Raw genomic sequence first — 18,099 nt, 5'->3', positions numbered from 1 at the left:
TAAAACACTTCTATTATTCACTGTACCCTCACTGAAACACTTGTATTATTCACTGATTATGTCGTTTCAAACCCTCACTGAAACACTTGTATTACTCACTGATTATGTCGTTTCAAACCCTCACTAAAACACTTGTATTATTCACTTATTATGTCGTTTCAATCCCTTACTAAAACACCTGTATTACTCACTGATTATGTCGTTTTAAACCCTTACTAAAACACTTGTATTATTCACCGATTATGTCGTTTCAAACCCTTACTAAAACACTTGTATTATTCACTGTACCCTCACTGAAACACTTGTATTATTCACTGATTATGTCGTTTCAAACCCTTACTAAAACCCTTGTATTACTCACTGATTATGTCGTTTCAAACCCTTACTAAAACCCTTGTATTATTCACTGATTATGTCGTTTCAAACCCTTACTACAACACTTGTATTACTCACTGATTATGTCGTTTCAAACCCTTACTAAAACACTTGTATTATTCACTGATTATGTCGTTTCAAACCCTTACTAAAACACTTGTATTATTCACTGATTATGTCGTTTCAAACCCGTACTAAAACACTTGTATTATTCACTGTACCCTCAATAAAACACTTGTATTATTCACTGATTATGTCGTTTCAAACCCTTACTAAAACACTTGTATTACTCATTGATTATGTCGTTTTAAACCCTTACAAAAACACTTGCATTATTCACTGTACCCTCACTGAAACACTTGTATTATTCACTGATTATGTCGTTTCAAACCCTCACTGAAACACTTGTATTATTCACTGATTATGTCGTTTCAAACCCTTACCAAAACACTTGTATTATTCACTGATTATGTCGTTTGAAACCCTCACTAAAACACTTGTATTATTCACTTATTATGTCGTTTCAATCCCTTACTAAAACACCTGTATTACTCACTGATTATGTCGTTTTAAACCCTTACTAAAACACTTGTATTATTCACCGATTATGTCGTTTCAAACCCTTACTAAAACACTTGTAATATTCACTGTATCCTCACTGAAACACTTGTATTATTCACTGATTATGTCGTTTGAAACCCTTACTAAAACCCTTGTATTACTCACTGATTATGTCGTTTCAAACCCTTACTAAAACCCTTGTATTACTCACTGATTACGTCGTTTCAAACCCTTACTAAAACACTTGTATTACTCACTGATTATGTCGTTTTAAACCCTTACTAAAACACTTGTATTATTCACTGATTATGTCGTTTCAAACCCTTACTAAAACACTTCTATTATTCACTGTACCCTCACTGAAACACTTCTATTATTCACTGATTATGTCGTTTCAAACCCTTACTAAACACTTGTATTACTCACTGATTATGTCGTTTTAAACTTTTACTAAAACACTTGTATTATTCACTGTACCCTCACTGAAACACTTGTATTATTCACTGTACCCTCACTGAAACACTTGTATTATTCACTGATTATGTCGTTTCAAACCCTTACTACAACACTTGTATTACTCACTGATTATGTCGTTTCAAACCCTTACTAAAACACTTGTATTATTCACTGTTTATGTCGTTTCAAACCCGTACTAAAACACTTGTATTATTCACTGTACCCTCAATAAAACACTTGTATTATTCACTGATTATGTCGTTTCAAACCCTTACTACAACACTTGTATTACTCACTGATTATGTCGTTTCAAACCCTTACTAAAACACTTGTATTATTCACTGATTATGTCGTTTCAAACCCTTACTAAAACACTTGTATTATTCACTGATTATGTCGTTTCAAACCCTTACTAAAACACTTGTATTACTCACTGATTATGTCGTTTCAAACCCTTACTAAAACACTTGTATTATTCACTGATTATGTCGTTTCAAACCCTTACTAAAGCACTTGTATTATTCACTGATTATGTCGTTTCAAACCCTCACTGAAACACTTGTATTATTTACTGATTATGTCGTTTCAAACCCTCACTAAAACACTTGTATTACTCATTGATTATGTTATTTCAAACCCTTACTAAAACACTTGTATTATTCACTGATTATGTCGTTTCAAACCCTTACTAAACACTTGTATTACTCACTGATTATGTCGTTTTAAACTTTTACTAAAACACTTGTATTATTCACTGTACCCTCACTGAAACACTTGTATTACTCACTGATTATGTCGTTTCAAACCCTTACTAAAACACTTGTATTATTCACTGATTATGTCGTTTCAAACCCGTACTAAAACACTTGTATTATTCACTGTACTCTCAATAAAACACTTGTATTATTCACTGATTATGTCGTTTCAAACCCGTACTAAAACACTTGTATTATTCACTGTACTCTCAATAAAACACTTGTATTATTCACTGATTATGTCGTTTCAAACCCTCAATAAAACACTTGTATTATTCACTGATTATGTCGTTTCAAACCCTTACTACAACACTTGTATTACTCACTGATTATGTCGTTTCAAACCCTTACTAAAACACTTGTATTATTCACTGATTATGTCGTTTCAAACCCTTACTAAAACACTTGTATTACTCACTGATTATGTCGTTTTAAACCCTTACTAAAACACTTGTATTATTCACTGATTATGTCGTTTCAAACCCTTACTAAAACACTTGTATTACTCACTGATTATGTCGTTTCAAACCCTTACTAAAACACTTGTATTATTCACTGATTATGTCGTTTCAAACCCTTACTAAAGCACTTGTATTATTCACTGATTATGTCGTTTCAAACCTTCACTGAAACACTTGTATTATTTACTGATTATGTCGTTTCAAACCCTCACTAAAACACTTGTATTACTCATTGATTATGTTATTTCAAACCCTTACTAAAACACTTGTATTATTCACTGATTATGTCGTTTCAAACCCTTACTAAAACACTTGTATTATTCACTGTACCCTCACTGAAACACTTGTATTATTCACTGATAATGTCGTTTCAAACCCTTACTAAAACACTTGTATTATTCACTGATTATGTCGTTTCAAACCCTTACTAAAACACTTGTATTATTCACTGATTATGTCGTTTCACACCCTTACTAAAACAGTTGTATTATTCACTGATTATGTCGTTTTAAACCCGTACTAAAACACTTGTATTATTCACTGATTATGTCGTGTCAAACCCTTACTAAAACACTTGTATTATTCACTGATTATGTCGTTTCACACCCTTACTAAAACAGTTGTATTATTCACTGATTATGTCGTTTCAAACCCTTACTAAAACACTTGTATTATTCACTGATTATGTCGTTTCAAACCCTTACTAAAACACTTGTATTACTCACTGATTATGTCGTTTCAAACTCTCACTAAAACACTTGTATTATTCACTGATTATGTCGTTTCAAACCCTCACTGAAACACTTGTATTATTCACTGATTATGTCGTTTCAAACCCTCACTGAAACACTTGTATTATTCACTGATTATGTCGTTTCAAACCCTTACTAAAACAGTCGTATTATTCACTGATTATGTCGTTTCAGACCCTTACTAAAACACTTGTATTATTCACTGAGTATGTTTTTACTGATGGTGTTGTCTTAAGCATTTGGTAAAACGTCAGGAATTTGGAGACACAAACGTTCATCCTAACACCAGGAGTTTAAATATTAATCCTAATACCAAAAATTTGGATATGCTAACAATGGTTTATCCTAACGCCAGAAGTTTGGATATATTAAAAGTAGTTCATAATAATGCCAGAAGATGGACATGCTAGCAGTGGTTCATACTAACGCCAGAAGTTTGGATATGTTAACAGTAGTTCATACTAACGCCAGAAGTCTGGCTAAACTAACACAGCCAACATTACTTTCCTGGTAAGACTCTAAAGAGGGATAATTACATATTATGAAGAACTAGTCCTATTACCATTGAATAGTAAATTATATCATCTAGTATTAGTCCTAACTCAATAAATTAGTGTTTTCCCTATGAATCAAATATTAGACAATAAATCAATAAACAACGATTTCGATAACAAGCATAACAGATACAGTTCTCCGACGAAGTAATGACACCGACCTGAAAGGGTAAAGAGAATATTACGTCACTACATTACATCACATCACCACATTATACAGAACCACACTATACAGCAATGACAGTTAAAGGCGTTTTCAGTGCCATCCCCTGTTACTAAATGTTTATTGGCCTGTTTAATAAACACATGTAAAGTTTCTAGAAGGAAAATATCTAGAACGATTTGAGAGTTCCAACTTGACTGAGTTCACGCGGGTGTTGAATAAAACGTTCGAGAATGGAAGGAACCGAACGAATTTTTTTCTTGTTTTTAGTGACTGCTTTCCAAACGTAAGCCATTATTAAAATATAATAACGGTGCGTATGTCCACGTTTTCACTTATCTAGTTGCATGACTGTGGAGACTAAAATGGAAAAGTCTCCACAAGAGAATTTTATAGTGTTGGGCCTTACATTTCGGTGAACAAAGATCACTGCCCAACTAACACCGAAAATGAATTTAAACCACGATTCTACACGATTGTTTGTTTTTTTGAATTTCGCGCAAAGCAACTCGAGGGCTATCTCTGCTAGCCGTCCCTAATTTAACAGCGTAAGACTAGAGGGAAGGCAGCTAGTCATCAACATCCACCGCCAACTCTTGGGCTACTCTTTTACCAACGAAGAGTGGGATTGACCGTCAAATTATAACACCCCAACGGCTGAAAGGGCGAGCATGTTTGGCGCGACGGGGATGCGAACCCGCGACCCTCAGATTACGAGTCGCACGCCTTGACACGCTTGGCCATGCCGGGCCCCCTGGTGATTGGAAATTAAAATTTATTAATAAGGTAAAGGTTAAGATAAAACTGGTGTGTGACAAACCTAACAATGTCTATTGTTTACTAGTAACATGAGTTGTCTGGTGTATGACAAACCTAACAATGACTGTTGTTTACTAGTATCATGAGTTGTCTGGTATGTGACAAACCTAACAATGACTGTTGTTTACTAGTAACGTGAGTTGTTTGGTGTATGACAAACTTAACAATGACTGTTGTTTACTAGTAACATGAGTTGTCTGGTGTGTGACAAACCTAACAATGACTGTTGTTTACTAGTAACGTGAGTTATCTGGTGTATGACAAACTTAACAATGACTGTTGTTTACTAGTAACATGAGTTGTCTCGTGTATGACAAACTTAACAATGACTGTTGTTTACTAGTAACATGAGTTGTCTGGTGTATGACAAACTTAACAATGACTTGTTTACTTGTAACATGAGTTGTCTGGTGTGTGACAAACCTAACAATAACTGTTGTTTACAAGTAACATGAGTTGTCAGATCTTGATTGCTTTATAACATTGGTTTGTACAGTGGACGTAACTTACCCTATAGTAAGCTATAAGGTGGGTATTGATAGTACAATGAACTTAACTTACTCTATGGTATTGGGATTGAGAACATTTTTATCACAGGTTGGTTTATCTACGTATAATTGGCATCGAAAATATTAAACATTGCACAATGAGTATCTAGTAACAACATCTAAACGTTGCACAATGAGTATGTAGTAACAACGTCTAAACATTGCACAATGAGTATGTAGCAATAACGTCTAAACATTGCACAATGAATATGTAGTAACAACGTCTAAACATTGCACAATGAGTATGTAGTAACAACGTCTAAACATTGCACAATGAATATGTAGTAACAACGTATAAAAATTGCACAATGAGTATGTAGTAACAACGTCTAAACATTGCACAATGAGTATGTAGTAACAACGTCTAAACATTGCACAATGAATATGTAGTAACAACGTCTAAAAATTGCACAATGAATATGTAGTAACAACGTCTAAAAATTGCACAATGAATATGTAGTAACAACGTCTAAAAATTGCACAATGAATATGTAGTAACAACGTATAAACATTGCACAATGAATGTGTAGTAACAACGTATAAACATTGCACAATGAATGTGTAGTAACAACGTCTAAACATTGCACAATGAGTATGTAGTAACAACGTCTAAACATTGCACAATGAGTATGTAGTAACAACGTCTAAACATTGCACAATGAATGTGTAGTAACAACGTATAAACACTGCACAATGAATATGTAGTAACAACGTATAAACATTGCACAATGAGTACGTAGTAACAACGTCTAAACATTGCACAATGAGTACGTAGTAACAACGTCTTAACATTGCACAATGAACGTGTAGTAACAACGTCTGAACATTGTTTTAAAATGGTACTGAAAGCTACATGAGCACAACCTTCCATATGTTTCATCTGAGAGGCTGGAACATTGTTTGTAAACGATGGGTCGCGATCCTCTTCGGACTTCGAACAGGTTCCTCGGGGAGGCCACGAGCTGTACACATCACCTTTGTTATACACTATGACGACATGCGCCAAGAAACACTAAACATTCGTTCATACTTGTAGAGATAACAGAGTATCGCCACAACCAAAACCAGGGCAAATCAGTCTGATGAACAAGGGTTTAGAGGAGAGGCAGTTAGCTACATCTCCTTCCACCTCTCCGGCTACACCTGATCAGCGTTACCTACCGCATCTTTTAAGGATACACCAGGTCAACAGTACCAACCACTACCTCTTAAGTCACACCTAATCAACAGCACCAACCACTACCTCTTAAGTCACACCTATTCAACAGCACCAACCACTACCTCTTAAGTCACACCTATTCAACAGTACCAACCACTACCTCTTAAGTCACACCTATTCAACAGTACCAACCACTACCTCTTAAGTCACACCTATTCAACAGTACCAACCACTACCTCTTAAGTCACACCTATTCAACAGTACCAACCACTACCTCTTAAGTCACACCTATTCAAAAGTACCAACCACTACCTCTTAAGTCACACCTGTTCAGCAGTACCAACCACTGCCTCTTAAGTCACACCTATTCAAAGGTACCAGCCACTACCTCTTAAGTCACACCTGTTCAGCGGTGCCAGCCACTGCCTCTTAGGTCACGCCTGTTCAGCGGTGCCAGCCACTGCCTCTTAGGTCACACCTGTTCAGCGGTGCCAGCCACTGCCTCTTAGGTCACACCTGTTCAGGGGTGCCAGCCACTGCCTCTTAAGGTCACACCTGTTCAGCGGTGCCAACCACTACCTCTTAGGTCACACCTGTTCAGCGGTGCCAACCACTGCCTCTTAGGTCACACCTGTTCAACGGTGCCAGCCACTGCCTCTTAAGTCACGCCTGTTCAGCGGTGCCAGCCACTGCCTCTTAAGTCACACCTGTTCAGCGGTGCCAACCACTGCCTCTTAAGTCACACCTGTTCAGCGGCGCCAGCCACTGCCTCTTAAGTCACACCTGTTCAACGGTGCCAGCCACTGCCTCTTAAGGTCACACCTGTTCAACGGCACCAACCACTGCCTCTTAGGTCACACCTGTTCAGCAGTGCCAACCACTGCCTCTTAAGTCACACCTGTTCAGCAGCACCAGCCACTGCCTCTTAGGTCACACCTGTTCAGCGGTGCCAGCCACTGCCTCTTAAGTCACACCTATTCAGCGGCACCAGCCACTGCCTCTTAAGTCACACCTGTTCAGCAGCACCAACCATTACCTCTTAAGTCACACCTATTCAACAGCACCAACCATTACCTCTTAAGTCACACCTATTCAACAGCACCAACCACTACCTCTTAAGTCACACCTATTCAACAGCACCAACCATTACCTCTTAAGTCACACCTATTCAACAGTACCAACCACTACCTTTTAAGTCACACCTATTCAAAAGTACCAACCATTACCTCTTAAGTCACACCTATTCAACAGTACCAACCACTACCTCTTAAGTTACTTAATTTGAATAGTGGGATTTAACTATTATTCTTCTGCGCATGCGCAGTCCCAAAGTGAGACGCGAGTTTTTACGGTAACGGGTCGTGACTCCTTAAACACTCAGATTCAAGGTTGGAAACTGTAATCATTACGCCATACCCAGCTTCACACCTAACAAGTAAATTAACTCGTACATTCATTGTTTTCCTGTTCTTTTTTGTTTTGTTTGTTTGTTTGTTTATTCGTAGCTAAGCACAAAATTACACAATTGGCAGTCTATATTGTGTCCACTGCGGGTATCAAAACCCGAGTTTTAGCAGTATGAACCCTCAAACTTTCTGTTCATTCACCAAGAGGCATTACTGTTTTAACTGAAGTTACAGTTGTCATTTGTTGTCTGCTATTGGCCACGTAATTCCTATAAATAAAGCTTTAATAACTCTCCTATGGACACATATTAGATGCTCAGAAGCTGAGCACTATTTGATGTGGATTTTTTAAATGTTACAGACTTTAGTCCTTCTCAAAGTTTGAATAATTCGTAAAACTAATATTGTATACAACTACAAGGACTATTATAACTATCACGGAACGCTGTACTTCACGAAAAAAATATTAACTATACCGAAGAAAGAGATAAATTGAACCATGTTGTTCGCTTGTTGTTAGATTTATTTTAAATATTTTATGTAAATAGTCAGAAGTTGTATATTAAAAAAAAAAAACTCTCAAATATTAAAAAGATAACATTGGAATTTAAAATTTCATGTTGTTGCTAAAAATTTTATGTTAAGATTCCAATTTAGCCGATATAAGGATCGTTATAGTTACAAGCTATTAGCTAGTTACTACATACTGTGACACAGAATTTACGGTTAATACAAGACCAAAATTGGATTCAATAGCTGGTTAACTAAACCTCAACAACAGGTAACTGTTACTTCAATTAAAGTAAAATATGCCAGTAGCACAGTGGTATTTCTGAGGTCTTACCACACTAGAAACCGGGTTTCGATACCAGTGGCAGGCAGAGTACAGATAGCCCATTGTGTAGCTTTGTGTTTAATTACAAACAAACAAACTTATCTTAAGCACAAAACTACACAGTAGGCTATATTTACTGAGCTCATCTCAGGTATCAAAACCGGGTTTTCAGACTTATAAGCCTTTAGACGTACGGTTAAGCCCATGGGGGACAACATACCTATAAGAGATACACTTTCTGTCACGATAATACTGGAGATGTATATTACTCACATTCTACAATTTAAAAACAAAGTTAAGTAACTTTAATACGGGCTGGAAATTGCAAATTATTTTGTTTGTCGAGTTGCTTAGAACAGAACCCGAGGTTCGAGACGTGGTATCGAGCTCAGCACTTTCAGCTGTGGAAGCGTAATGAAAATGGCAAGCAAGCAGCACAAAGCACTTTAAGCAGCGGATTCCGCTAACGTTCTTTTAGTTGCTATCAGCTAAAGATTAAATATGACTGTCCATGTAAGGCTCTGGCCTGGCAGTTTAGCCCACGTACAGATATCGTGCCATTTGGATTAAAATATTCCATGCATCGAACGTCCAAACAATAGAACAACGTTTCGGTATACATATAAACAACTGTTTATGTAAATGTTTTATAAGTATGTAATACGATTTTAATGGGTTAATCTAATATTCAACAAGAAAATATTGATTCAGAAAGGTAAAAAGTAAATTTTACTGCCTTATAATAAAGCATATTATATTGTAGCAGTAAGGTTACTGTTGTCTCTAAATGTGTAAAACCGATTAAATCTCCAAAACTGAAGCAACTGGGTATGGGAGCCATGTTCCCCGCTATTACAGCGGTAAGTCCACGAATTTACAACGCTAAAATCAGGGGTTCGATTTCCCTCGGTGGACTCAGCAGATAGCCTGATGTGGCTTGGTTATGAGAAAAAAATACACACACGTGAGAGCCATAAAAGTTTAAACCTGCTTGACACTACACCTACTGTAGCTAGTGGCGACGAAGCCTTTCGTGCGATGCCAGGGCTCATCAGTAATGGTCTAGATTCATCAGTCTCACGAACATTGACTATTATTGTGAGAACCAGTGGACTGTAATTACTATTAATTTTATCTAAGATATTATCTGTTAGAAATAATATCACAATACACTGATTTTTGTTGGTTTTTTTTAATTTTAATGAAAATTCATAACTGTATTAATTCAAGGACGTTTGTTTAGCCGTTGATAATCTACACGTAAACGGTTACTAACTGGAAATAATTTACATTTTATGGCAAATTATGCAAGTGACCAAAAGCAACAGAAAAACCCGAAAAATCGGGTTTCGATACCCGTAGTGTGAACAATGTTAGTAGCCAGCCAGTTGTGTAGTTTTGCGATTAGCAACAAGACATGCAAATAGATAGAGATATTTTGAAACTGATAGACGTTTGATATATGCGCTACTTTCATGGTTTCTAATTAAGGAGTATTAACCCTTGTACAAGTCCACTTGCGCTACTTTCATGGTTTCTAATTAAGGGGTATTAACCCTTATACGGGTCCACCTTGCGCTATTTACATGGTTTCTAATTAAGGGGTATTAACCCTTATACGGGTCCACCTTGCGCTATTTACATGGTTTCTAATTAAGGAGTATTAACCCTTGTACGGGTCCACCTTGCGCTACTTTCATGGCTTCTTATGAAGGAGTTTTAACCATTGTACGGGTCCACCTTTCGTTAGACGTTTGATATATGCGCTTCTTTCATGGCTTCTAATTAAGGGGTATTAACCCTTGTACGGGTCCACCTTTCGTTAGAGTTTTATTGTTTATTTTGTTGTGTTTTTTTTAACAAGTCCGCTGCCACGTGCTCCACCAATGGGTCACAGCATGACTTTTACATGCAGTTATGTTTCAAAGCCAAATTTTGTTTTTGTAGCATACGAGTTTTGGACAAAGTGAATGCTCCTTGGCACACCTTGAATGTTTAAGTTTATTCATTCTTAACTTATTACGTGGCAGTGAACATGTTAATATGTTTTATCCAATGTATTGTTCCTACAATCTCTATCGTCACTCCAAAATCAAAATAAGAAAACCTTCGGGTCATCTACCTTCTTATTTTGTGGTTAACTGTATTTTTCGCCCTGCAAGAGTTCTCAGCATCATGAATAAATAGAAAGACAAATGCTTCCCGTGAAGGCTTTATAATGTGACGGTCAATCCCACTGTTCGTTGGTAAAAGAGTAACCCAAGAGTTGGCGGTGGATGGTGATGACTAGCGGCCTTCCCTCTAGTCTTACACTGCTCTATTAGCGACGGCTAGCGCAGATAGCCCTCGTGTAGCTTTGAGTGAAATTCCAAAAAAACAAACAAATAAAAAAATTCTTCATAGGTTGATATAAGAAAAATAAAAGTCATGTAAATGTTAGGGACCATCTGTCTTATTTCGTTGTTGTTGGAAGATTCACCTGCCTGGAGAAAGTCTGGACTGTGTTCAAGATGGCCTTGGTTATCTAAATAAATCTCAGCCATCATGTGAAACATTCGTCACCAAAGCATCCAGAGATAAATACGACCTTTGTTACAACGCCATCTGACGGTTCACATGTGACATTGTAAATTGTTTTAGTGCCCCCAGAGTCTCAGTAAGTCTGGAGGTTTATGACACTAAAATTCGGGTTTCGACGTCCGTGATGGGCGAACACGGACAAAATACGTTATGTAGCTTTTCGCTTAAAAACAAACAAAGAAATATATTTCAATTAAATAAACTTTGAACAAAACCACTGGAATCGAAACTAGTTTGTTTGGTTTCTTTTTAAGTATTATAAGCCTTCACATTTTCCGCGACTGAGGTAAAAATGACGTGAACCTAAGTGAATTCGAATTTGATCAAATATAAACAAGAGAACACTGACAACCTAACCCTTACTTTATGAAACATCTTTTCTTTTAGGTAATTTGTCTTATAATGGTTCGGTTTTTCATTTGATACATACTTTCATAGTTGTTATAACAGATTGTTAATGGTTTTAACGGTAGAATTCTTTCTCTCGTGATGACGTCTTTAGGTACCAACATTCAATAATCGCTCACGAGATATTCTTAGGCCTAGTGCTTTCATTTACGAAATATATTCATCTTGATACACGTGCACGCAACGCACAGTGTGCGGGCATCCAGTATTCGAAACGTATTTGGGAAATTATTGAATATTCACTACGCTAATGTTTCTATGGTAACCCAAATGAAAGTTTTTTTGTTTTCCTTTTTCCAACAGAAGTGGATGTCTAAAAAGCCGCGCTATGTATTCCAAAACGAAACCACGTTTACCCGCCGAAGACGTGCGGTAGTCACATAGCTTTATTAGTATATGCCGTAGATTCTCACGGACACAACGTGCGCGTATGATGGGATGCTTGCCGTAGACCCCACGGCATATCTCTGCAACGGAGTTAATATTCAAACTCCGGACATTACTACGTACGAACTGCTTCGAATTTTCCAGTAAGGCTACACAAGGACTGTGCACACAACCGTCCTTAGTTTTGAGCCGATAAGGAGGGAAGACAACTCAGGTAGAGCACCCGCCGCCAACTTTTGGGGTACTGTCCGAATTAGTGGGACTTCACCCCCATTCTCATGGCTCATCAACTGTCCACCCAAATGTAGTGTAAGTTATTTTGTTGTTGTTTTTTTGCAGCAACGGAACTCGAACCATGAACCCGCGGATTCACAGTCCGGACGTGCTAACCATTAGGCCACGCCAAGCAGATTAACATGAAGCCTGCCGAGCATATATTACACAAAAGTTACAAATTCAAAGGGGAGGTGTTAGATTTGAAGAATTTCTAATATTTATTTCCAACAACGACAGCTTGGAATCACATAAAAACACTATACGAAAAAATATATATAAATTTTAGTTACATGATAAGTTGTCACTATTGTGCCTAATAAGAAAGGGAAGCCAGGTTTACAATAAAAGCACTTCTCGCCTGGAAATGAAAAATAGACTACAGCTTATAACATGAATATTTCGTGCTAGTGAGAGGAAACGCTATTTTACAGAAATAAGGCCTAGAAACAATTAACCCTAGTGATAGTGTCTTGACGGCTACGTAGTTTTACCGGTACGGCTGTCGAATTAACGTTTTTAGAATAATATTATCTGCTTGTGGGTAAAAATTAACTTTCCTTATAGTGTGAAAGTTAAATAACTGTAAGAAATATACCTGTTTAGTAATGAGAAACATATCTGTCTGATGGTAAAATGCTTAGGTGGCCGGAGGTAAAAGGTATAGCAACGTGGTTATACGACAATGGTAACAGATATATCTATCTAATGGTAAAATGTTTATATGACTGGTACTAAAAATATAGTCACCTGGTTATGACGAGATTATACGACTAGGGTAATTCACCTGTTATTTTGAAAATTGTATGTTTTGGTATTCTGGTGGATGGACATTATTCAAATGGTTAAACTACCGCGTTACCAGCTACAGACATTAGATTATTTCTTATAATTCTGCGGTTGGTAAAAGTGCTTCTTGTATTGTCTAGTTTGAGTGGTATTCTGCTTGTCTTCTGTTGGGATAGTGGTAAGTCTATGGACTTGCAACACTAACATCCGGGGTTCGATTCCAAGCGATGCGAATAGTAGATAGCCCATTGTGGCTTTGCTCTAAAAACAAAACTTAAACCAACCTTCTAGTATATCATTAGGTTGCAACGTGGTTTAATATGTTAGTAAATTGGCCTCTGTCCTGGTAATACAAAGAGTATATTGACCGTATCGAACATTACTTTCCGAGATGCGTGTTCCATCTTTTGTAGAAATAAATTTATAATGATTATTTTATATAGCTCTCCTAAAGGTTGATCTCCGACTGATATCTGATCGTCTGGTGGATTGGTGATAACGTTAAGAACTCATAACCCTAAAATCCGGGGTGATTCCCTGCGATGGACATAACACACAAAGCACAAAAAAAACAAACGAAAATCGAATTCCGAGTAGATTTCGCAAGAGTAGTTAATTATTTGGTATTTACATTGGAAGTTTACTGACAGAAAAAAACAACAACACATTTTTCATCTTGTTTGTTGTTAAGCACAATGCTACAAAATAGGCCATTTGAGCTGTGCCCCACCGTGAAACCCACTGAGGGGCACAAACGATTTTCAGTCTTCGTAATCTTAAGCCTTGTAGCATGAATTCCATATCGTAAGCAAGATGAAATGTTACAAGCTATCTGTAACTAATTATCCAGTTTTAAAATAATGAAGGCCCAGCGTGGTGAGGTGGTTAGGGTTGAAGGTTCGAATCCCCGTCACACCAAACATGCTCGCCCTTTCAGCCGTGGGAACGTTATAATGTGATGGTCAATCCCACCATTCGTTGGTAAAAGAGTAGTCTAAGAATTGGCGGTGGGTAGTCACGACTACGTGCCTTCCTCCTAGTCTTTCACTGCTAAATTAAGGACGACTAGCGCAGATAGCCCCTAGTGTAGCTTTGCGCGAAATCCAACACATATCAAACAATCGAGAGTCCACTATCGGCTACGTCACCTACCGTGTAACAAAACCAAAACCTTCTGTGGCAATAAACATGGACACGTCTAGCTTTGGTAACTGCTTCGGTTAAACTGATGACGGTTGATAGAGGTCGGAGCTGCAATACTCAGTTGTGCTTAATAACAGGAAGAAATAGATTTTATATAATAATCTATGTAATTATATAGATCGAGTTTCGATAGCAACGGTAGGCAAAGAACACAGCCTGCTGTGTAACTTTCCGCTTAAAAAAAACAAACAAAAACTCATAAACTTAAAAAAAATACTTATAACTGTATGTCTATATAACTATATCTATAGAATATTTTGTATTCATATTTAAGATGGATAGATTAGATTTCTAGCGTTATTTGGATTTCAATAAAGTTATCTGAAATTCGTGTAACACGACTGAGAATATGGCTGAAATGTCTGAGATAGCAAATGTATTAGTTTGTTTGTATTTAAGCCCACAGCGACACAGTGGGCAGTTTGTGCTGTGCCCATCCGGGTTTCGAAACCCAGTTTTTAGTCCGCAGAGATAGTGTACCTAATTAATGTTTCAATTCATTCTATTCATTTTTGGTTTCACTTTTCCCATTATTGATTTATGACACTATTTCTGATACATAAAAATATGTAACTCATAATATCTTCACACACACACACATCCAATTAAATACAGTAATTTAATAGCTAATTAATATTAGTCAAAGAAATCGGGTTGTATATATGACGTCATGTAATGACAACAGAAAGAAAAACTATGCGTGTGATTTTTAACCAACGTAAATCAAGATAGTCATAATACGTCTTTTTTCACTTGGTTCTATTCGAAGAACATTTTTATATGATTTATGGTTATTTCTATGTAATTAAAGTATTACATGCATTTCTCAAACTTATTATGATCACGAACGTATTATTCATACAGAATACAATACGTCATAAAACACATAGTGAAATGCTCTCTCGTTTTTTTTTGTGGTTTTTTCTTTTCTTTGCAAATTTTTTTATAAATTTCAGAGAAAAATATTAAGTATTTCTTGATAGGTTATTGGAAAATCATTTCTCTTTTCTGTAATATACATTCACATCACGGTACAGGTGAACGTGCAACTTACCTTATAACTCCTACGCTAAACTTTCTTCTCGACTCAATAATGATCGACGTGTCGAATATGTTATTCTCGGACGTTCACGCTGGAGACGAGACCAACTGATTTTGTAGCACTTAAAAGTGAGTATCGTGGTCAGTTCTCCATGTTCGATACTCGTTGGTACTTTGAAACCTAGTGCACAATCAAGCGTTTTCCGCTACCCTGAAGGGTTAGGCTTAGCAATAAGCGAGAGAACTCTGAAACTATGAGCCTAGCAGTACGGCGCCGGTAACATTGATGTCACGTGATAATCTCCTACCAACCGGAGAAGCCCGATGTCCGCGGGGCGCGTGGACACGCGATAGTCAAGCCAAATGGGGAGGCACTGACGCGCTCGAATTCCACCAATGACAAGATTCAGTCGCCTGTCATGATCATAACTAGTAGGCTTAATGTTTTTTTTCTTGGATTTGAACCCTGTTTAGCCACATCACTTGTAGATCCTGGAAAGAGGGTGCCATCACACCATCACACGTGTTTTAAATTTCGAGATGAAGATGAAAGTTATTTAATTGCCTGGATCTGGAATTTATATATAAACTTCTTCATTTGTCACAATTGAATGTGACTCATCAAAAAAACTGTCTCTTTCCGTATATACATCACATAAAATGACAGTTTTGAAATTACTTCTCATGGCTCAGCGTTTACCACTATTGTTAAGTCGTATTTTTCCAATTCCTAACAAGTCGCTTATCTATTTTATTACTGGAAAAACATCGTAAAGGTAGTAAATCAGTTTTTACATTGGACACTTAACAGTTTGTTTGTTCTAAAGCTAAAAATAATACGATGAGTTATCTTTGCTGTGTCCACCACGGGTGTCAAGAAGCATTTTTTTTATTTTTTTTTAGAGGGAATGGATTAGACTTTAGACTGGGCGAGAAGACTTAATCGGTATGGTTTGCGTTTTGTTTTGAACTTCGCGCAAAGCTACACGAGTGTTACCTGCGCTAGCCGACCCTAATTTTGCAGCGTAAGACTAGAGGGTTTGATTTGATTTGGTTTGTTTTGAATTTCGCGCAAAGTAAGCAGTGTAAGACTAAAGGGAAGGCAGCTAGTCGTCACCACCCTCCGCCAACTCTTGGGCTAGTCTTTTACCAACGAATAGTGGGATTGACAGTGACAATATAACGCCCCCACGGCATGAGGAACAAGCATATTTGATGTGACAGAGATTCGAACCCGCGACCCTCAGGTTACGAGTCGAATGCCTTAACCATTTAGGCATGCCGGGCTTAAATAAGTGTAAAGTATATTATATTAGTAAATCATTGTTACGTATTCTTCAAACCCATCAGTAGAACCGAGGTTGTACATTTATTTTAATGATACATTAAGGTCTGAGGACATTAATCCTAGAATTCGTAAGATGTTTCTCTTTAGTTACCTGATCCTTCTTTTATGTTAATCTCAGGTAACTAACCCTAAACAATATCCAGCCACGTTTAGTTTAACAAAACCAAACTCTTTACGTTTAAATATTCTATTTACGAAACTGAAAGAACTGTTGCTAGAAGTATGAAGCAACGAATCTCTCAACCACTGATTTGTTGAGCTATCAACTATCCTTCGTGGTTGATTAGATATTTCCACATAGTGTTGAGGCGTTTCTTTTGGAAAGAAACGTTCTATTTTACACTAAGAAGTAAACCAAACTCAACGTATTTTCGAAACGATGGATCGTCAAATATCTCGTTATTTCAAGTAAAAAAATACAAAAAAAATCCGGTACAAGTGGATATATTACTCGCCTGTTGTATGAGAGGTCCTGTGATTGAATCTTCGCCGAGGAAATAAGTATATTTAAAACTACCAGTCACATGAGTATCAGTAACTTAAGGCTACCAGTACATCTTTATTCGGCAGTTTTGGTCCTCTGGTGCAAAAAGGAATTACATTTGGGGGGGATAAAGGAAAGTACGTGTTGAGTTCACGTGCTTTTTTGTGTGATTGAAAGGTTAGAAGTACTCAGGATAATTTTATTACCTCATAATCACGTCATCGTAGGTCGAAAACAAACCTTGGGTCTATGTTTCAATTAAAGAACAAAAGATTGTAAGAGGAGGTAAAACTTAAATTGGATTGAAACAAACACCTTACCTGGACACTTATGGATATTAGGGTGAAATATGTTACTTTAATAGTGTCTTATTTTACCATTAATTTTGCTACAAGAATAACTTCGTTATTTGTTCTCTAACAAGTATCCATCTGAGATAAAGTCTTCAAGAACAAATCGTGTCAACTTAGATAATGTTAAATCCACAAATAATCTGAAAGTTGTGTTTGAATCTGTAAATTAGCGAAATATAACAATGAATTAACAGAAACTTCTGAATCACTCTTCGTAAAAATTGGGCTTCTAATTGATATTTATTGCACAGTAAATAGCATTAAGAAACTTCGGGATGTTACGTGATTAAGAAAAGTTGTATATATTTAGCTCTAATTTAAGGTACATAATTAGAATTTTGGGCTTTTTAAATAAACTGCTCAAACATGTCATACATATAATTGTAAAG

At 36.8% G+C, this 18,099-nt stretch overlaps 1 protein-coding gene across 2 annotated transcripts in view; it reads right to left on the bottom strand.

Moving 5' to 3' along the window:
- LOC143247660 (LIM/homeobox protein Lhx9-like) overlaps nucleotides 1–15,851 on the bottom strand; it is an 84,144-nt gene extending 68,293 nt beyond the window's left edge. The window contains exon 1 of one of the 2 annotated variants that reach the window (XM_076496039.1): nucleotides 15,539–15,851. The gene's annotated coding sequence lies outside the window, so the exon portion shown is untranslated. Of the gene's footprint in view, nucleotides 1–14,433; nucleotides 14,454–15,538 lie in introns of those variants that run through there. The other variant, XM_076496040.1, reaches the window with a different exon arrangement.
- Between the last annotated feature and the right edge of the window lie 2,248 nt (nucleotides 15,852–18,099).

The sequence above is a fragment of the Tachypleus tridentatus genome, chromosome 3 (assembly GCF_004210375.1).
Source record: "Tachypleus tridentatus isolate NWPU-2018 chromosome 3, ASM421037v1, whole genome shotgun sequence".
NCBI lineage: Eukaryota > Metazoa > Arthropoda > Merostomata > Xiphosura > Limulidae > Tachypleus > Tachypleus tridentatus.
The sequence above is the reverse complement of the archived record's forward strand: the minus strand, read 5'-3'. Positions and strand labels throughout refer to the sequence as shown.